The following is a 22,475-nucleotide window of genomic DNA, read 5'->3' as shown; positions in this document are numbered from 1 at the left end:
TGGGCTCTGGGCTCTCACTGCTGCGTAGGACAGAGAGTCCAAGCTCTGAGCTTGAAAATAATGTTCTTTGCTTTTACATTCGGGACACTTATCTTCTCTTGGGTTAGTTCAGGCACTACTGTGGGACTTATAGCTACATCTTAAAAAGTCTTCATGCCTCCTAGGCCTTTCCCTTGCCAGGGCTTCCTCAGCCAGCATGGTTCTTTTGTCCTGCACCAAAGAGGGACAGTTATGCCAAATTTCATCCTTAGCCAACTTGATTTCAGGATTTAGGGGTGACAAGGACATGCTTGTTGCCTATTTGGAGGGGAGCTAGGTGCTTCTTGATCCTTCTATGCCAGAGAATTATCCCAAAGATTCAGCCCCCTCAAGTACCACCCATGCTCCCGAGTGTCACTGGAATGCAGGTGTGTGTCTTGCCTCCTGCGGGGTGATTCTAGATGAATGCCTTTGGACATCACTCACCAGCCTTATGTCCCTAGCTCAGCATTAGGAGCCTCAAGCTTTGGGTCTCTATTTTAACCTTCCCATTACATCCTCCAGAGTCCTCCTCCATCCAGGTGCTCACACCTGCTCCAGACCTTCCTTCCACTTCTGACCCGTCACTGTCTTTTCTATCGTTAGATTTTGTCCTATCCCTTGTCACACACGGCCTCCCCCTACCCCCACCTCCTAGCCACAAGCTTTTGAGGCATGGATCCCTCACAGTAGTGTCTCTGGAGTTCCCAGGACATCTAGAGACATTTAAATTCCTTCCTGGGTGGACTTTCCTCCTGGAGAAAATAATCCCCTAAAGACTGAAACCAGAGTGAGCATTTGTATTTGGGGAGGAGGGTAGGCTGTCCCTCTGCTGTGTGAGGCCAAGGTAATCAATGAAGACAGAATGTGTGACTAGGCTCACAGGACAGTCACAATGAGGAACCTTTCCTAGGCACACAGTGTGAGGGTGGCTTGGGGGAAACAACTCAGTGCAGAGAAGGGGTGTGCTTTGAGCAGTGGATGAGGCTATTTCTTAAAATAGCCTTGTAAATAGGAGCTGAGGTTGCCATGGCTGGTTGTAGCTATGATCAACAAGTCACTCTCTTCCTCCTGACTACTGCCCTAGACTACATTTCCCAGTTTTCCTTGCAAGGAGGAGAGCCAAATATCTAAGTCCCAGTCAGTAGAATGTGAAATAGAGTGACTTTCAGGCCTGTGGGAGGGCATCCTAAAATGACAGCAACACAACAAGGAAAGGGCCTGGGCCCTGAGTGACTGAGTGGAATAGAGCCACAACAGGGAAAGGGCCTGGACCCTGAGTGACTGAATGGAACAGATCCACAACAGGGAAAGGGCCTGGGCCCTGAGTGACTGAGTGGAACAGAGCCTCTGCTCTTGGAACCTGAGTGACTGAGTGGAACAGAGTCTCTGCCCTTGGAACCTAAGTGACTGAGTGGAACAGAGCCTCTGCCCTTGGAACCTAAGTGACTGAGTGGAACAGAGCCTCTGCCCTTGGATCCCAATAAACTTTCAAAGTGAGAGGTGGATTTTGTTACAAGGCATGGAGACAGTAGTAGTGTTGGGTGCAGCAGTTAGCTTGTCTCTACTAACCCACCATTTCTGCCACCAGTGGTGGGGGTGTATATGTCCCTGGCCCCTCAATATCTTTCTGTTTGTCAGAGCGCATTTATCAGCCTTCTAGACCAACTTTTTTTGTCTTTAAACGTTCCATAATTCCCTTCCCCTTTAATAAAAATTTGGAAATATTAACAATTAAACTCTAATCCCTTCTGAGAGTCCTTCTCATCCACTCCTACCACCACCAAGTTTCCTCCCCACAGTCTCAAAGGCTGCTACAGGTAAAGGTCTCCAATTTAAAAGAGTCACTCACATCAAACTTGGCAAACCTAGATGAAATGGGCCATGACAGAAGGACTGTCATGCAGGAGTCACAGGATGACAGCAACGACCACAAGCCAGCTTTCCAAACCTCAGCTTATGACACAAGCCACAGGAGGCCATGTGGGAATGTAGGGACAGCTAGATGCTTCTGCACGAACATTCACCTGATGCTGTCAAACACTCAAGCCAACACCATAGCCCACAGGCTTTCTTGGCAGTTGCTGTCACTCAGTTATCAGTTTACCAGCTCCCAGAATCAATATCAAAACAACTTATGTAACTTTCCTCTTTCCCAATAAAACCCCAACATCTCTGATTTATCTGTTTGCTTGCCTGCTTATTCTGAGACAGAGCCTCATGTAGCCCAGGCTGGCCTCAGACTCACAATGTAGGCCAGGGTAGCCTTGAACTGCTGATCCCTCTACCTCTATCTCCCAAGTGCTGAGATTATAGACCTGAGCCACCATGCCCTGCCTCAATCCCAGCCTGTCCCTTTGTTCTTTGGACACATCAGCACTTACCCTGGTCTGATATGTGTGTCCAAGATGCACTATATTTTTTGTATATTTTCAAATAAGTTCTTTGTTTGGGGACTTATGTATGATTTCATGTTGAAACCAGTCTTATTCCCATTTGAATTGTCCTTTTAAGTATTTTCTATGCATTTTTATACATAAAAGTATTATTTCTGTCTTTCTCTTTCTTGTCCCTATCTATAAAATGTGTGGCTGTGTGTGCACATGCACATTCAGGTTCACATGCATATGTGTGCTGTGTATGGAACCCAGAGGTTGGTATTTTTCTCTATTGCACTCCACCTTAAAATTTTTAGGCAAGGTCTCTCACTGAAGCTGGTGTTCACTGACGGGCTAGATTAGTTGGCCTGTCTCCACCCCTCACCCACCACCGAGGTTACAGGTACTCCCAGCTTTTCCTGGGTGCTGGCGACCCAAACTCAGGGCCTCATGTTTGCAGAGCAGGCACTTTTGGCCTCTGCTTACTTACTGCTTTAACTGCCCAGCAGCGTCTCTTCATGAGAAGTTACAGGCTTGCCTCATTCTTTTAAGTGGTTGCACAGGCCTATGGTTTATTTCATGAATCCCTCGTCAGTGGACATTTAGTGTTTCACTCTCTTCTTATTATTAATTACAAAAGAAATGTAAAGATATTTTATTTTTTAAAATAATGGGTGTGTCTGTGTCTGTATGTGTAACGTGTGTGTCTGTGTGAGTGGGTGCCCACAGAGGCCAGAAGAGGGCATTGGATCCCCTGGAACTGGAGTCACAGGCAGTTGTGAGCCACTTGATGTGAATGCTGGGAACCAAGCAGGTCCTCTGGAATGGCAGCAAGATCACATGCCGCTGAGTTGCCTCTCCAGGGCCAGGTTTTCACTCTCATGGACGACACTAGAGAAAACACTCTCACACAGGCCCCACCCCAAATGCCTTCTCTGGGAGAAAGACTTGCAAGCAGATTTTTATTTATTTAGTTTTCACTTATCTTTTGTTCTTTAAAGTTGTTGTAACAATTAGTATTTGAAGGTCCCCATTTCCAGGCACCCTCATTAACATTGAATATCAGATCTTAATTTTTTAAACCAATCTGATGAGGAAAATATGGTTCATGGTCACTTAATGGTTTAGTCCCTTGATTGCTAGTGAAAACGAGCATTCTTCAAGTTTATTGGCCATTCCAACTTCCTTTTCTATAAATTGACTTTTTTTTAATCATTTGCTGAGTGTTCTATTGGGCCATTTGTCTTTTTCTTATTGATTTGTTAGAATTCTTTATATATTCTGGATGCTTATCCCTTATCTGCAATATAAATTGCAAATATTCCCTCCCTGGAGACAGCTGTTTCTGGCTTGTTTATGGTGTCTGTTGTCGTTTTGAAGTTTTACATTTTAACGGAGCACATCTGTCAATCGCTTCTTTTGCACTGCTCGCCTTGGCTCATTCTGTTTTCAGCTCACACTGTGGGTCAGAGTAAAGCGGTCAGGAACATAAGCCTGGGGATAGTGGAGCTTTCCTCATCCCCTTGGAAGGCATCAGTGGCCTTGGCTGATTGTGGCTGGGGAGTTCAGATTCAGCTTGAGGTGCAGTAGGGGTCAGGGGGAGTGCTAAGAGGGAATAGGAAGGCATCTCTTTTCCTATGGGGTGAAGGGAGTTGTACTTCAATGCTGGGGAAGCCAGGCATACGACTTCCGTTCCAAGTCTTTCCGGTCCCTCTTCACTTATTGTCAACTGCTTCCTCATAATCTTCATGCCAGTTTCATTGAATTCTTTAAAACAAGATTTTGATTGCATTATTTATTTATTTGTGTGTGTGTGTATGTGTGTGAGCATACACACACCATGAAGCATGTGTGGAGGTCGGAGGACAACTTAAGGGGTCAGTTCTTTTCTATCACATAAGTCCCTGGGATTGAACCCAGGTCCTCAGACTTGGCAACAAGCACCTTTACCTGCTAAGCCCCAGTCTCATTGAGTTCTTAACCAAACCAAATGCTCCTGGGTTTCCTCCGTTTAGTATGGTTCTGTGGCTTTCAGAAGAAAGGAATGAAATAACTGTGGCATTATTCAGAGCCCGGCTCTGTGCTTAGCTGTTTGAGCACCCTCTTACCACTCAGGATCAGCCAGGCTGAGCTGTAGGAACAAAGAACTCCAAAGTCCCAGGGCCTCACAATGGCCAATGTCTGTTTTCCTCTGTGCTGTGCGTTCAGAGTTGGCTGTGGTTGGCAACTTAAGCTTTGTTTTTCTTCCAGGATCCATAGCAAAGCTTTTTTTTTTTTTTAATCTGGAACATGTCGTTTCAATAGGAAAGGGGACGTGGAAAGCACAGCCTGGTCCTGGCAGTGCCCACTTAGTGTGACATGCCACTTCCACTCACATTCCATTGGCCAAAAGTAAGTGTGGGTTTAACACTGACTTGACAGGACTGGGGCATGAGTGACTGAAGGCATCACCTAGGGAACCCTGTTCCTCTGGCCACTACTACCTCCTACCTCCTGCATGCAGATCATGCTCCTCTTTAGACAAGTCAGTGTGCCATTCAACTACTAGGTCAGGTAGAAGCTTAACATCCATCACGCTGCATGATGAATGGAATGCCTTTACTAGAGAAGAGAGAATTTGATCTCTCTCTCTCTCTCTCTCTCTCTCTCTCTCTCTCTCTCTCTCTCTCTCTCTCTCTGTGTGTGTGTGTGTGTGTGTGTGTGTGTGTGTGTGTGTGTGTGTGTGTGCACATACATGTGGAGGGCAGCGGTCAGCCTCGGGTGTTGCTCTTCTGGAGTGGTCCACATTTTTCATTTGCTGAAGGAGATATTTGAATTGTTCAAGTCCAGGCTTGGGAAATGGGCTAGAGACTATGTGCCCCACAGAAGAACATTCTCCATTTCCAAAACATCAACAGTCTCTGGGTTTTCTGGGGGCCATGGATGGAAGATCCCCACCTTTGGAGAAGTGTCCCCCGTGAGGAAGTTCTTTGGAAGATTTATAGGGCAAAGGCTTGATTTAAACAAACAAACAAAAATAGCCTTCTCCTTCAAGTGACCCTGCATTAACACAAGGAACATGGGTAACCCCACAGTACCTGTACCAGTACCGCTCCATCACAGATGACCACCTCACAGAAGCTGTACCATGGAGTCTCCTCAGTTCATCTTCCACTTCCTATTTATCCTAGCACCAATTGAGATGGGGCAGTTCTTTGAGTTGTGTCTCTTGTTGGACTTGGGGCTCATTTATTAGCCTAGGCTGGCTAGCCAGTGAGCTTTGGGAATCTGTCCCTACCTCAGTTCAAAGTTCTATAGAGCAAAGTGACCCAACCGTCACCCACAGCCTGGTAAACTGTGGTTAAGCTAGATAGCATAGTTAGACAGGAGAGACCCTGCAAATTCCAACAGCTCCCTCTCCTGGGTAAAAGCAGCTTTTCCTGATTCAGCCCTCTCTACACTCCCTCCCCCAGCCCCCCAGCCCTGAGGAGTACCGAGCCTAATATTTCGTATTGCTGTGTCTAAGGCTGAACCACACAGAAATTCATCTAGGGGCCAAAAAGAGTTGAATACTGGCAATTACCCATTGGAGAATATAGCCAATTTGGAAACAGAGCAGATTTCTCAGCCTTTTTTCTATCTATAGAAGACAGGAGGTCCCAGTCTGGAGACATGTCTCAGCCTTGCAAAAGACCCTGGTTCTGCTCCCAGCACCCACAGGGAAGCTCACAACCACCTGTAACTTCAGCTCCAGGGATCTGATGTCCTGTTCTGGTCCTCATGGGTGCCGCACGCATGTGGTACTCATACATAAAGCCAGGTCCATGCAATACACATTAAATAAAGACAGAGGCCCAAGGGTAGCCTTAAGTCTTGAGAAATTACAATATCTGTTGTATTAATAAGGAGGATGTTGTGAATAGTGAAACAGTCTACCGCATAATATGTTCAGTTCACACTTTTTAAAAATAGGCTCTCTTTCAAGGGTGAGGGAATCACACAGAGGTTGAGTATGCAATCCCCAAATCACAGAGTCAGATGGTTTCGAGAATACAAATGTAGCCACTTCTGCTTCCTCCTCAAACTGGGATGGGCGTGGGGGTTATCACAGGCTATGGGTGTACAGGGGTGGCTCTTCTAACTCCTGGTGCACAACACCTGAACCTCTTAACAAGTCTTCCCATAGCTCACCAGTCCCAGGAGAGGACATCTGACTGGCCTGCCAGGGGTCATAGGTTACTAGCCCCACTATGATTGGTTCCAGTGGGGTCAAATGACTCAGGCGGGGGTTACACAATAATGAATGTGGCTTCAGGGGCAGGAGAATGTCTGGGAAATGGCTTCATCCCCCATAAATAACTCAGTGTAGAAACATTGAGTTCTAGCTCTGTGCAGGCATAATGTAGCATCAGGAGCTCTGTTACACATACTGAGTGCATTTGACCCTCACAACCCCATGACATCATCTCTAGCCCCACCATGAAGCAGAGGCTCAGAGAGACTAAGAAAGCAGTCCTGTCTCACACCTTAAGCCCCTGACTGGGGCTCCTGTATGAAAACTGTACTGTGAGGTCCGGGGGTACCTTCTCCCAAAAGCCTTCAGGGATTTCTCTCCCCAGCAACTTCTCTTTGCTGGTCTCTCAGCCTTCCTCCTGCTCACTGCAGCCGAGTCCTTTGGCCTCCTGTTCCTTCTGAGGGTCACGAGCCACTCACTCCCACACGTACACGTGCTCACCTTGAGCCACTCACCCGCACACATACACGTGCTCACCTTCTTCCATTAGCCGCGTATTTCTCGAGTGTCAGGTTCTACACACCACTGAGACCCCACTTCTGTGCACTTTATTGTCCAGCAGGGAAGACAGACATTGAACAGATAATGACACTAATAATTATTTCATTGCAATTGTTAGAAATGTTATGAAGAAGTCCAGGGGGGCTCTGAGCATTTACGCCCCAAGAAGTGACTCAGGAGGACTGGGACAACGCCACCATGAAAGCAGTATTTAGATGGAGTTCTGGAAGGACAGTGAGAATAGAAACTGACTGAAGGAATAAAAGATGGCGGGGTGCGGGGGGAGACAGTGCTTAGAGCAATAACAAGATTCCAAGGCTCAAAGAACTTGATAAGGTGAGCCTGGGCTGGGAGGATTGGCTAGGAGGGGTTCCACACATCTGGTTCTGTCCTCTAGGCAACTCTGCCCGCACCCACGCTTCCAGCCCAGGCTAAGTCTTGTGGAGGATGGCAGGGGCTGGAGCAAGGGGCTGCGGGCATCTGTCTCTGCAGAGCCAGCAGCTGCAAGCAGCTGCTGTTCTCTGGCCATTCTTCCGCTCCTGGGTCAGGAGGAGGGAGGGAGGGAGGCAGTGGAGGACGCGCCTAGCACGGTTTTTATATATGTGTGGCCATAATATTTAAGTGTCTTGGCTGTAAGCCTGAGACTAGGTCCCCCGACAGCCAGGCCTTGCTCCGCGTGCTCTAACAGCTGTCTGTAAAACCCGTTTATGGAGCCGCCATAAATTTCCCAGATGCTGCAAACCACAGGGCCGGGGACAAAGAGCCGTGCGGAGGGAGGCGTGGGAGAAAATGGTGGCCTCAGCATCTCTCCCAGCTTGTCCTCTGGGCCCCCTAGTCTGCCCCCTGCCCACCTGGGGCCATCTTACCCTAAATTCTTTTATTGGAGCTGATCTGAACACTGACCCCGTGGGGCCTGGCTGAGCAATCCAGCTCAGCATGGATGCAGGCGCTCTCAAGATTGCGGCAAAAGGTGCCGTAAATCAGAACTAAGTGTCATGATAGTGATTTGAACTGACACTGTTTTCACCTTGTCCATTTACTGGGAAATATATAACAGGAATAGATTGAGCCTGTCATATTGTACCTGAAAAATACAGCTGTTAGGGGAGGAGAGGCAGGTGGCACCAAGTCAGGGTCCCAGCGGGCAGTGGGGTGCTTAGCGATGTGTGTGTGGGGGGAACCTTGTCAGCATTCCACTGGACTGAGAGCTTGCCGTGGCTACAGAGGGCCAGACTCTGCTCTGCAAGGGTCCTTTTAAGGCGGAATTGCCTGACCAGCCTCTCTGGTAGCCATGTCCCACCTGCTACAGGGACCCCTCCCTCTATTGCTGTAAGGGCCCCACTTCCCCAGGCCACAGAACAGTGTGTATTGTTTGGGATGGAATCCAGGGCCTAGAATATCGTAGGCAAGTGTTCTCCTACCACTGAGACATACCCTCAGCCCTAAAACAAGAAATCAAATAACAAAAAGCCTTTTAATTCAGTATATACATTCAGAAAAGCACACGGATCATAAATACATTGTTTGGTTAATCTTTCCAACCAGACAAAAAAAATACCTGCATTCCCAGCTCTCAGACAGAAGCCATACCTCCATCCCCAGAAACGCCCAACTGCCCGCTCCCACAGTGGAGGGGACACTAGTCTGATGGATGAAATCGGTTCAGTTTTGTACATGGCATTCAAGTGAGGTCGTTTTGAAATTCTCACCTGTTAGTTGGGTCCCCAGAGTAAAAGAGGAGCCTTTTGTCTTGAACATAATTTATAGCCGGGGTGGGCTGCAGTTCAGCAATGGCCACAGCTGGGCTCTGGGCAACCCGGCAAAACAATGACAACACTAACGATGAACAGGAGGGCCCGGGAAGATGACTCGGTTGGTTAAAAAGCTCACCATGAGAACCAACCAACCCCCTGCATCTGTGTGTGTGGGTGTGGCTGCACACCCCTATAACCCTAGCACAGGAGGGCAGGGTAGAGTGTGCAGGAGACAGGAGACTCTCTGGGCTCCCTGGCAAGCCAGTTCAGCCAAACTGAAACGCTCCAGGTTCAGTGAGAGACGCTGTCTCAAAAAACTAAGGTGGAGGGAAACTGCAAATGCATGTCGTAGACATCTGGCCTCCACACACACATACACACATGTGCACACACACTTGTCCACACACATGGATATATTCACAAAGAGAGGGAGAGAGAGAGAGGGAGAAGGAGGGACGGAGAGAGAGGGGGAACAAAGAGCATAAACCACAGGTGCTGTCTCTCTCTTCTCCTCCTTTGGAGGATTCCAATAGGACTCCAGAGGAGAGATGGGCAGGAAGGACTTGGGGCAGGGTGTAGGATGGCAGGGTGAGACAGAGTCAGAAAGAGTTCGCCAAAGGGGTCTTCACAGCAACAGAGCACTGACTAAGACAGCTGAGACTCCGGACTTAAAAGGGATTAGGGACAGGCTAATAATGAAGTATGATCCAAGTGGAACCCTGAGCTGGAGTGGCAGGGTGGGAATGGCAGAGAGGTACAATGGGTCCAAACCTTACAGTACCAGAAGGTCGAGGGCCCAAAGCCCTGTCAGGATGTGGAGGAAGGGAGAATTCTTTGGAGTCGGGGCAAGGCTACTTCCTTTCCCACTGCTCCTCCTTGAAGGCCCTACGTGGGTTGTTATAGAATATCATTTTAACTGGGCAAAGATGTGCCTCATTTGTTTATGCTGCAGAATATTACTTTATGTAAAGGTGTGTTACATTTGTTTATGCTGTATTTGTTTAATTATGTGAAGATGTGTGTTAATTATGTGAAGATGTCTGTTAATTATGTAAAGATTGTTGCATCTGTTTTACCTTGCCTGCCTTCGGCACCTGATTGGTCTAATAAAAAGCTGAACAGTCAATAGCGAGGCAGGAGAGGAATAGGTGGGGCTGGCGGGAAGAGAATAAATAGGTAAAATCTAGCTGGAGAGGAAGAGAAGAACGAGAGAAGAAAGAGAGAGAAGAGGAGAAGAAGCCAGGCAGCCATCAGCCAGACAGACAGAGAAAGCAAGAAAATAAGAAAAGGTAAAAAGCCCCAAGGCAAAAGGTAGATAAAGAGAAACAGGTTAATTTAAGATAAAAGAACTAGCCAGAAACGAGCCTGAGCTAGGACGAGCATTCAAAACTAATACTAAGTCTCTCTGTCATGATTTGGGAGCTGGCTGGTGGTCCAAAAAAAAAAAGCCTGGTGCAGTGGGTGTCTCTGCCTGCCCAGATCCCCCCAGCGCCACAGACCAAGTAGAAAACAGGGGGGTGGCCACAGCGCCACCTGCAGGCAACCTTGCGTCTCACTCTTGGGCCCAGCTCTGGGTGGACTCTTACTGATTCCTACACTTGTCCATCTTTTGTCGGCCTGGAGGTCTTCCCTGAACCCATCCTGCTGGCTGGAATCAAACCTCCTGCCATTGAAGGACACCCTCATGAGCAGCTGCCCTCTCAGAAACAGATGACTGACCCCACCCCTTCCTCCCTTCCTGTCTACCCACTCAGACTCTGCCTTCTGATGTCAGCCTGTCGGTACCTGCTCATTAGGGTGGTGGCCTTGGCTTTCAATGCTTCAAACTTTAGCCCCTCCCACCTGTTTCCCAGTCCTGACTTTGTGCTTGGACTGGTTTCTCCCCACAAAGCACTCTGCTAAGGCAGTTACCTCCTTTCCTTGGGAAGATGTCCTCATTCCCATGCAGATGTTCCAAGTGTCGCAGCAGGCACCACATCTGTCTTGTGCAGCTCCAGTACCCACCTCAGTGTCTGGCAAGGAAGTGCCACTTTACAAACACCCGTTGAGAGGCTGGATGACAAGAAGCTCAAGGGCCAGCTTTGAGGTGAGGAAATGTAAGGTAGAATCTTATCTCGCTTGGAACAACATTTAACTGTTCCAGGCCTCATTTGTTGAGTGTGTGAAATGAGACAATACTGCCTTCCTCCACGGGGCTTCACGAGGACCAACACAACAATGACATTAATGCCAACCTCATGAGGGTGGTGCCAATTGCTCTCTCTATGGCCTCTTCCTATTGACAACACTGCCATTCAGTCCTTCCCACCACCGACTTCCGGCACCTCTGTTCCTCCTCCACAGAATCTCTGAGGTCCTAGGATGCTTTGAGCAGCTCGGTTTTTTTGTTTTTGTTTTTTCCAGATCCTCTGGGTATATGCTCATGCCCTCCATAGCTCACGGGAGCTTCGGAGTCAAGGCAGAATGTTACCTGCCCTGCCCCTGCCTTGTGTCTGTTGACTGTCTGTGGCTGAGCTGGAAAAGGCCTGCTCCTCCTTTGTGGGACTCTTATTTTACTGGGTGCCAAACTCCCTTCCCCATGCTGGTTTGCAGCAGGAGTCAGCCCAAAGGGCCAGCATGCAGAAGGGACACCGCTCAATGGCTGATGGGAGACTCTGTGGTCCTGATGAAGGGCCTTTATCGACCTCTCTCTGCAGAACAGGCTGCATTGCTCACAGGCCCGGGGACGGGAGCCCATCTGTCTGGGGCACAGAATGCCAGGAGGCTGGGATTTCTCATCCAAAGGCGACAAGGACTTCACATTGGGAGACATTAGTCTGATGAGTTCCCTGCAAGTGGAGGGACCATCAGGCATTCATCACAGCCAGGGGGAGGCAATGTCAGGCTCTTGGACCAATCCCCCAGGGGTCCATCCTTTCTGGGAACTTCAGAACCTCTCCAGGTCTGAAGACAAGGATGAAAATCATTCTTGGAGTTCAGGACCTCTCTGTCATCTTCGGAAGCCTCTCTGCCAGGGTGGGAGCTCTTCATGAGAACTTGGGCAAGTAGCTCAACACTCTGAGCCTCAGTTTCTCTGTCTGTAAAATGGTGCAAGAAAGAGACCTCCCTACTAGAGACTACAGAGCCAAATTGAGATTCCCATGCCAGCTGCCTCACTCCAGGCCTAGTAACAGTAGACACTGGACAGGTGTGCACTTGAGTACAGCCCTCTAGTGTTCCCCAGGCACTGTCCACCTCTTTTTTTTTTTTTTTTTTTTTGTCTCTCAGGGACCTGGGGCCTGACAAGGAGGTTCTTCTGGCTGACCGCGAGCCCACGGATCCACATGTCTCTGTCTCCCCAGCTAGAGGATCACACCAGTGTCTACACCATGCCTGGCTTTTTAAAGCTGTGTTCTTGGGATTAACCTCCGGTCCTCACTCTCGTGCTTACGACAAGCTGCCTCCCTGTCCAAAACACTGACCACACACACTTCTCTGTGGGGAAAAAAATGGAAGAGAAGGACTGTGTGGTCCTTGACATGTAACAAATGTTCCCCTTTTTGGTCTCAGTCCACTTCTGCACTTCCGTACTGAAGCACTAATAGACATGCTGTAAGGACGGCAAGAAGATGGGGTCAAATTTTGGTGTCATCTCACTCCTTCACTTAAGATCCTTCTATGGCACCCCAGTGCCCTTGAGGTAAAGCCCCAAATCCTTTCCTTGGGTCAGCTGAGTAGGTACCACCCCTCCTCTGTAGCCTCTTCCAGCCCCCACCCACTTCTCTGCCGCAGCCTGCCTAGTCTTCCTAAATCCCTCCATGCCACAGTCTCTGATGACACAACCTTCCCACCCCATCCCACCCTCTATCACGCTGGCCCTTGTCTTCCAGCTCTGAGCTCAAGCTCACAGGCAGACAGTTTTCTCTCTTGTGTCTAGGATTTTGATGATCCAGTAGGACCTGTGGGCCTGCCCCTTCACTTCCTGTTACCCAAAGGGTCTGTTTGAACAGGATGGCTATGGGAGGAGAGTCCCTTGGGGCACCCCACCTGTGTTGGGATGATGAGGCTGTCCAGTCCCATGAAGAATTCATGGACTCGTACTGTAGTCCTGTGTAGACCAGAGAGAACTGGGGACAGTGATGCTATGCTAGCATCTGGGCTTAGCTTCCTACCTAGGACCAGCCATCTAGTATGATTTGAGGGCATTGGACACTAATGGAACCAGTTTGGGAAACTTTAGCCCCTTCTCTGGTAGCCACAGCCATTTTTCATGGCCCCCTATCCCTTTCTGATCTAGCCTGGGCAAAGTGTGTCCCAGTTTCCCACCTTGCTGACAGCCACTACCTTCTCCCGTAGGGTACTTCCCTGTCCCCAGCTGAGGCGCCAGTGCAGAAGCCCAGGACTTGCCCCACTACTTCACTTCCTCAGTCTGTGCTATGAGAGGTCTCTGCCTTTGGTATCTGCCCATGGCCCAGAGTCAGGGTGACTGCAGAAGCAAGGATGGTGGGGGCAGGGCCTGCTGGAGCCAGACATGTTTTACGGCTCTGTCCAGACTGTTAATGGCCTCTGTGACATTGCTGCTCCAGCACCAGCCGCAGAGCGGTCATCCATCAGGGGGCGCCTCCCCAACAGCACCCCCTCCTCTCAGGTCATCTGTCCTGAGAGGGAATGCTGCCAGGAGACTTGTCATTTCCTGGCCGGGGGCTAGAGAGTGGCTGGCATCGTCCACTCCAGCCAGGCTCAGCAAGGACATGGAGACCCTAGCCAGGAAATGGCCAGGCGTGCATGCATGTGCACACATGTGTGTAGGTGTTTGTTCATTCATGCCTGTGCACCCAAATGTCTGTCTTTAGATATGTGTGTCCATGAGAACATGTTTATATGTGTCATGTACAAGCCTGTGAATATTAGTATGTGAGTTCATTTACCTTGCACAAGTGTTTGTTTAAATGTGCTCTATGATTGGGTGACTGTAGACATGTCCATGTGATTCTGTGGCCCTAACATGTTCTTCAGTAAGCCTGTGTGTGTGCCTGGCCATGTGCCTGCCTGGAAGCATCTCTCTAAGTGTGTGTGTCTGCATCCCTGAATGTCTGTCTCTTCGTTACCCGGTACTAACTGCACCCACTCGATGCTGGCTTGTCCTTGCTGAGGTCACCGCACTGAACACTCTCTGCTTATGTTCATCAGGGGAACAGACAGGAAAGGGTTGGTAAAGCACTTGCCACAAAAGCATTGAGGCCATGTGTGGTCCCCAGAACCCACATTAAAAAGCCAGGTGTGGTAGCAGCTGTTGTAATCCCAGGACTAGAGAGGAGGTACATGGGGGTCCCGGTAAACAATTCTAGCCTACTTTGGCCCGCTTCAGGCAAGTGAGAGACCATGTCTCAAAAAAACATGGATACCATCTGGGAAATGACACCAGAGGTTGCCCTCTGGCCTCCACACACATGCAGGACTATGCACACCTGCACATATATGTACACCATCATATAGACGAACACATGCAACAAATTAAGCTGGGCCAAGAGAAAGGCTTCGGGTGGGAATGGGATACTCTTTTAGCAGAGTGCTCAGAGAAGGCTTCTCAATGCAGGTGACATTGAGCAGAAGTGTACACACACACACACACACACACACACACACACACACACACACACACACACGGAGGCTCCTGGGAACCTGGGGGAGGAGCTTGGGGGAAGGACACAGACTGAACAGGATGTGGGGCAGGAGGCCAGGGTGGGAGGCAGGCAGGGCCAAATCTCTGGAAGTCACTTAGTTGGGACTGACTTTAGAAGCCAAGAACGTCAAGTCAGAGAATGGCACATCCCAGTTGGAGTCACTCACAGCTGTGTGAGAACAGACCAAGGGCATGGAAGCCAGGCCCAGTGAGGGAAGTGTGGGTGAACAGTGATGGCCGTGAGATCAAGGCGGTGGCCATGCCGGGGTGACCAGTGGTGGGACATGTTACCTGTTTTCCAGAGCTCATGTTAAAATGTATCTATTTTTGGGGGGGCACACACATGACATGCATGCGTGTGGAGGTCAAAGGACACTTTTGGGAGTTAGTTCTCTCCTTCCCCCTTGCTGAGGCAGGGTGTCTCTTGTTTCTGATGCTGCCTGTGTGTTTCAGGCTAGCTGACCTGGTAAGCTCTTGTGGGCCCTGTGGCTGTCTCCCACCTTGCTGCAGGAGTGCTGGAATCACAGATGTTCACCAATGCCTTCGGCACTGCACTGTTTTTCACGTGTGTTCTGAGGATGGAAACCATATTATCACAAGTATGCCTCAAGCACCTTCATCCACTGAGCCATCTCCCCAGCCCCGGCAGCTTTAATTTTTAAAAGAAATTTTTATTGTTTAAGTTAATATAATCTTTTCAGCACTCACTAAGATCTCACAACAGCAGTTTTCTCTCTTTTTCCTCCCCATTTGAGTCAATTGCTGACATCACAAGGTTTTGTCATGAGATATCTCAGTCTCTATTCCAGGAGCAAAGATGTTCTACACAGTCACAACATCACAGCCACACCCAGAAAGTGACTGCTGACTTAGCAACTTCTAATATAAAGCCTGGGTTTACATTCCCCCAGTATCCCAATTCTGTCTCTCTGAAATGCAAAGGTACTATACAAGGCTATTGGTTACACAAGTATGCGCACGCACACACGCGCGTGCACACACGTACTCACATTAAGTTAGGTCAAGAAAAAGATGGTAGGAATGGGATGCTATTTTAATAAGCATATTATCAGCGTTCTCTAAGTAACAGCAGATAGGATGAATACACCTATTAAAAGGAGATTTATCAGATTGACTTTCAGGATGTATCTGGGTATCCCAACAGTGTCTGTCTCACACTGGAGGGGCCAAGAATCCAGTAGTTGCTTCATCCTCAAGTCTCGACGATGTCTCAGCAGTCCTGACTAGAGCCAAAGGCCTGGAGGATTCCCAGAGAGCTGCTGGTCCTCAGTCTGTTTTGGAATCCTGAAGAAGCCAAATCAACAACATAGATGATGGACTTGCCAGTAAGAGTGAGGGTGAGCAGCAGGCAAAGACAGTTTCCTTCTTCCATGTCCTTGTTTCTGGGCTGCCACCAGAAGGTGTCACCCAGATTTAGGGTGGGTTTTCCTGCTTCGAATAATCTGGTGAAGAAAATCCTTCAGGGGAGTGCCCAGTGACTTGGGGTTTAGTTGATTCCAGATGCAGTGAAGTCAACAACCAAAATTAGCCATCACAAAAATGGAGGACCTGCCAAAAAGTAATAGCTTGAAGGATTTGGCCAAATTCTAAACAGTTTGAACATTAGAAAGAATGGCCGTCGTGGGTTATAGCAAACAGAATAAAAAAGTAATCCATAAATCTTCATCAATATTCCCAGAGAGCACAGAGAAAAGCTCTTCACAGATAAATGTGCAGTACTGATAGAAGAAATGGTAAAATTATGAAAATTACCATTTTGCAGTCATCAAAGCAGTATTTGATTCAAGGAAGGCTCCCTCATGGATGCTAACATCTCTGAGTGAAGTCTTAAGGAACGCAGTATGGCCACATAAGCTTCAAATATACTCAGCAAATTATTTTCCTATTTCAAGGAGAGCGTCTTCTTTCCCAGGGCAGAATCTGGCAGCTGCCCATTAGCCAAGTGACTGAGATGTCAGTGTTGCTGACAGTGGACTACACGGCGTAGTTTGAACATGGACCCTGCAGGGTTGCCCTTGGATTGAACCAGGCATTGGAGAGCTCAGAAGATATTGACTGCCTTCCACATTTGGGACTTGATCAACTTGATAAGAGGTGTTTATTGAGATGGGGAGATGGGAAGAAAAGCAAGCCCCTCATGCTGGCAGGCTATGTTCTAGGTGCCATGCAGCAGAGTTGCTGAAGAGGCAGCTTGCTTTATGAACTCTGTGAGTGGTAACTTGTGACTGGTTAGAGATGGAGAGGGGAATTCAGGAGTCTCTCGTACTGCGTGACTGGGGTGTGCACCATTATCCGTGACGTTGTTTAGGGAGAGAGTGCACATGGCAATATCCCAAGGCTCAGGCTGTGCCTGGTGCTCAGGATGAGTAGGAGCCTGAGAAGAGGAGCTGGAAATGATGGAGGCGCCAAAGAAGACCCCAAAGCTAGTCAAAGAAGGCACTCAGAGCAGCGGAGTGGCCAGCTAGGATGAAGGCTGAGGAAGGTCAGGTCTGATGAGACGGAGGGAGGCCAGCTTCCCCTTCCTCTGGGCTTCAGTATATGAATAGGGTCACAATTGTGCCTGTGACCGTCTCTATGGTGAATGGGGAGGTTTCAAGCATTCGGTTGTCTGGAAGCCCCTACACTGTGCCTTTCCAGGCTGTGGCGCTGAAGCCTTGTACTCAGCAGCTGAAGTGGAATCTCCTTTGTGGATACTTTGTACTGAGAGATGGTTCCTCATAAACTGAGTGGAGGTACCAGGTCCAGGGGCGCCAGGCACCTGGGTCTGTGATTCACAGCAGGAGAGAAGGGACAGAGGAGGGGACAGGTCAGACACTGTTGCTCAGAAGTCTCCAAGGACACCACCTTGATGTACATGTCTGTCTTCTTTCATTTGGATTTCTTTTTTTTTTTTAACTCTCCATTAGGAGTCAACATACAAGATACATACTTACTACATACAACTGGATTAGACTGGGGATGAGCATATGCCCAGGAAACCATCACCACCATCAAGGCCTTAGCCATAGCTACCACCAAGAGCTGAGGATGCAGGTCAGAGGTGGAGCACTGACAGAGCACCAGGCCCTGAGAATGAACCCAGGCCTGTAAGAAAGCACACCTGTCATCCCTTGTGGTGTCCTCCCAATTATTTCCTTCTCCACTTTCATTTTAAGCAAGAAAGTAGCTTTTTTGGATTAAGAAAAATATTGCATGGGAGCTGGAGAGGTGACTCGGTGGTTAAGAGCTCTTGCTGCTCTTACAGAACAACCCAGGGCCTGGATTGTTCATGGAGACTCACAACCACCTGTAGCTCCAGTTCCTGAGAATCTGATGGTTCCTTCTGGCTTCTGCAGGCACCAGACACACATGTGGTACACATAGATACACATGGGCAATGTAAATAAAAACAAATCTAATAAAGATGTGTGTATATACTCTGTAGTGGTTTGAATGAGAAATGTCCCCCAGAGGCTCTGGTATTTGAATGTTTGGTCCCCAGTTGGTGGTGCTGTTTGGATTGGGGGGTGTTGCAGACCTTTGGGAGGTGCAGCCTTGTTGGAGGAAGCGCATCACTGGAGTCGGGCTTCGAGTGTTTATAGTCCCATGCTACTTTCAGCTCAAGCTCTGCTTCCTGCGTGTGGGTGGAGATGTGATGTCTCAGGGTCCTACCCCAGCCACCTGGTGCCATCCTCCCCATCCATGATGGCTCTCCCTCGGGAGCTGTGGTGCCAAACAAAGTCTTCCTTCTGCAAGTTGCTCTGGTCATGGTGTTTTATCACAGCAGCAGAAAGTAACGGACACACACACACACACACACACACACACACACACACACACATACACACACACACACACACACATGATACATACATACAAATATATGTATATGTATTATGTAATATATTACCAATGTGCCTATTTGCATATATAATGTAGTTAATCTCAGGGTTCATTTATTAGAATAGAAGCCCTGAGTGACAGAAATAGGAGCAGTACCACAACATTTACCTTCTATACTTTTGTAGTTAACAATATTTCTTCATGATAAAAATGGTGACTGTGGGGCTGGAGAGATGTCTCAGTGGTTAGAGCACCGGCTGCTCTTCCAGAGGACCTGGACTCAGTTCCCAGCACCCACATGGCAGCCCTTCCGTAACTCCAGTCCCAGGGGATCTGAGGCCCTCATTGACCTACTTGGGCACCAGGTACACATGTGGTACACAAACATACATGCAAGCAAAACATTCATACGCATAAAACAATAATTAAAAAATAGTGTTTGCTCTATCTATGTGATTTATTCTCAAAACCAATGTCAATAACCTGGTTGTGTCCTTCCTCACACTTCACACACCTGTGTATCACACACACACACACACACACACACACACACACACACACACACACACATGTATGCTCACGCGACTTGCTGATGTGTGTCCTTCCTCACACTTCACACTCCTGTATATTACACACACACAGGCCTTGCTGGTCATCATTGAACAAAATGAATCATATTACATTCCTGGATGGATTTTCTCAATTAGCAATACATGGTAGAAACCTATCCAAGCAAACCTATTGTTTTTTTTTCTCCTTTTAAGTCTTATTTTTTCTGTGATGTAAGCCTGCCATGATTTAAACATTCTCCTATAGATGAATTCTTTCTAGCTCTTTAGCCAAAGTAAAAACTGCCACATTAAACATCTTTATCTATGCCCACATCTGAGAGCTTTTGTTTATTTCTTCGGGAGATTCTTATGAGCAGGGCTATTGGTTGAAGGATTATATATACACGTGTGTGTGTGTGTGTGTGTGTGTGTGTGTGTGTGTGTGTGTGTGTGTGTAAAATAGATTTTCCATAATGATTTCCAAAAACAGGCAGAATTAATTCTATTGTCATCAGTTATCCTTAAAAATCTACTTTTTCTTCCATTCTCTCTAGGAGTAGGTGTGAACGTTCTTGAATCTTGGCCAGTAGTATGGGTGGGAAGTGCTACCACGTTGTTATTTTAATCTGCATTTCCCTGAGTGGAGAGGCCCCAGCCATATGTTTATTGGCCATTGGGGTTTACTCTTCTCTGAGCCTATTCATGTCCTGGGAACAGTTTTCTGTCCGATGCTTTGTCTTTTTCTTAACAATTTGCAGGAGCTGAAAATTAACCCTTTGTCTGTCACAGGCACCGTGAACACATTTGCCTCCAATTTAATGTGTGTCTTTTAATGCTGTTTATGGAAATCTACAAGTGTTTAAATTTTATCTAGTGACGGGGCTGGTAAGATGGCCAATGGGTAAAGGGACTTGCTAGCTAGTCTGATGGCCTGAGTTAGGTCCCCAGGAGATAACTAACCTCCAAAAATTCTCTCACCTCCATACATGCAGAGCGACCCTTGAATGAATGAATGAGTGAATGAATGGATGAATTTTTAAATTAAGCTTTATGTAGTACATTCCATTCCAATAACAACATAGTACCTGACAAAGGGCTGTTGTCCTAGATCATGATAATAAGACCTGAACAAAATGTGTAAAAGGCTCTGTGATCATGACCCAAAGCAGGCAGCAATCAGAGACTTGCCCTCGTAAGAAGTGGAATTCACGGCGTGAGGCTCTTATCTGCACATGTTTGTGTTTCGGGCAGGCCTCATGTGGGCCTCATGAGCTAAACTGGATGGGAATCAGGGCTGTGACTCCTCCAGGGCAGGATGGGAATCTTCCATAGAAGCTGGAGAGTTAGGGGTGTGGAGACCCCAGGAAGGGAGAATCTGTGCACTGCGATGCCAGAATATGATTAGAAACTTCACCCAAGCCTCAGGCTGTTTTGGAACTATGCATCCACTTAAGAAACTTCTAGAATCCTAACAAGGACAAAACTAGATGAACAGAGAGTTTAGCTATTTGTCTACCACAGTTGAAGTTCAGCCAAATGAAATTAAAAAAAAAAAACTTTAGCCAATATAATATTATTTTTAAATCATATAGTTTTATACTAAAATGAAACATATGCTTCAGAAGAACATTAAAAAATACAGAGTTCCTAAAGCTAACTGCCAACAGTGTCCTGGTTATGCTCCAAAATTATTGACTTGTGACAATATGAGATAATATAATCCATATTCAATAGGAAAGGTCATCAGTGGAGGCCACCCTCAAGATGACCCACTTCTTAGAATTAAGAGAAAAATATTTTAAGGCTATTGTTATAGCTCTGCTCAAGGACATGGAGGGAAGTATGCTAGCAATTAACAATGAGAAAGAAAACATAAGCAAATAAACACATATAAAATGTCATAGTTGGCTTCATTGTCAGCATGTTACAGACCTCAAGTCACCTGGAAAAGGGAACCCAAACTGAGGAAATAACTGCCCAGAGCAGACCAATCTGTGGCCGTGTCTGTGAGGCATTTTATTAATTGTTAGTTTGCTGTGGAATGCTACTTTAACTGTGTAAAGGTGTGTGGCATTTATGTTACAGAATATTACTTTAACTATGTAAAGATGTGTGGCATTTGTTTATGCTGCATTTGTTTAACTATGTAAAGATGTGTTACTGTTTTACCTTGCCTGCCTAAGGCACCTGATTGGTCTAATAAAGAGCTGAATGGCCAATAGCTGGGCAGTAGAGGGACAGGCAGTGCTGGTGAGCAGAGAGAATAAGTCGGAGGAGAAATCCAGGCTTGAGAGAGAATGAGGGAGAAAGAGAAGGAGACACCAGGTAGCCGCTAGCTAGACATGGAGGAAGCAGGAAAATAGGACATACAGAATGAAAGAGAGGTAAAAAGCCCTGAGGCAAAATGTAGATGAAGAGAAACAGATTAAGCCATAAGAGCTAGTGGGACAAGCATAAGCCAAGGCTGAGCATTCACAATTAATAATAAGTCTCTGTGTCATGATCTGGGGGCTGGCAGTCTAAGAAAGTCGGCTACATTAGTATAGGAAGGCTCAGTCAGCTGTAGGTGGTGCCATGCACAGGCAGGTAGGCCTGGGCTGCATAAAAAGGTAGCTGAGCAAGTCAGAGGTCGCAAGCCAGTAAGCAGCAGTCCTCCATGGTCTCTACTTCAGCTCCTGCCTCAAATTCCTGCCTTGTGTCATTCATATTCGAGTTTAAATGTGTGCTATGAGGTAAGGATCCAATCCCATTTCTTATAAAAACATAGCTGCCTTTTTCATTTTTTATCAAATTTGTTTTTGACAATTTCATACGTACATATCATGTATTTGATGATGCTGTCCCCACATTCTCTTGCCTTTCCTCCATTCCCGTCACCACCTCTGCCTTCCCCAGCTTCATGACTTTGATTTTGTTTTGTGACCCACTTGGCTTAGTCAGGGCCACTTCCATGAGCACTGGATGGGAGTTATCTGTTGGAACCTGTGGGGTCCTCAGTGGGTAAGCAACTGAAAGCAGTGACTTCCCTCTCCCTGAATCTTTCCCTGGTCATCAGCTCAGCAGTGAGGGGCAGGGCGTCATGAGCGCCTCCTCCATCCACGCTTGACCGCTAACAGGCAGACCTCCAGGCATCCTCCAGGCATCCACAGTTGCTGGGTGTTCCCAGAGCTTGGCATTTCAGTCCTTCTTCCTATCATTTGACTCTTATGTTCTTTCCTCCCCGTCTTCCGAAATGTTCCTTGTGTCTTGGAGGGGATGGTAAAAATCATCTTGTTGCGGGGTAGGTACTTACCTGCCATTTATTCTCAGAGACAGCAGCTTTTTGCTAGTGTAATTTGTTAATTTATTTTCTTACGAAGTTGAAATACTGTGTATTGAAGAGTGTGTGTGTGTGTGTGTGTGTGTGTGTGTGTGTGTATACATTTCTGGTGATCACTTAATTTTGTTTGGAGGTTTTCTGAAATCCAATAAACCCTGGAAGTATATTGTAGAGGA

This window comes from Peromyscus californicus, unplaced genomic scaffold (assembly GCF_007827085.1).
Source record: "Peromyscus californicus insignis strain IS unplaced genomic scaffold, ASM782708v3 Scaffold_7__1_contigs__length_154581171, whole genome shotgun sequence".
In the NCBI taxonomy this organism is placed as follows: Eukaryota; Metazoa; Chordata; class Mammalia; order Rodentia; family Cricetidae; genus Peromyscus; species Peromyscus californicus.
Note: the sequence above shows the minus strand (reverse complement) of the source record.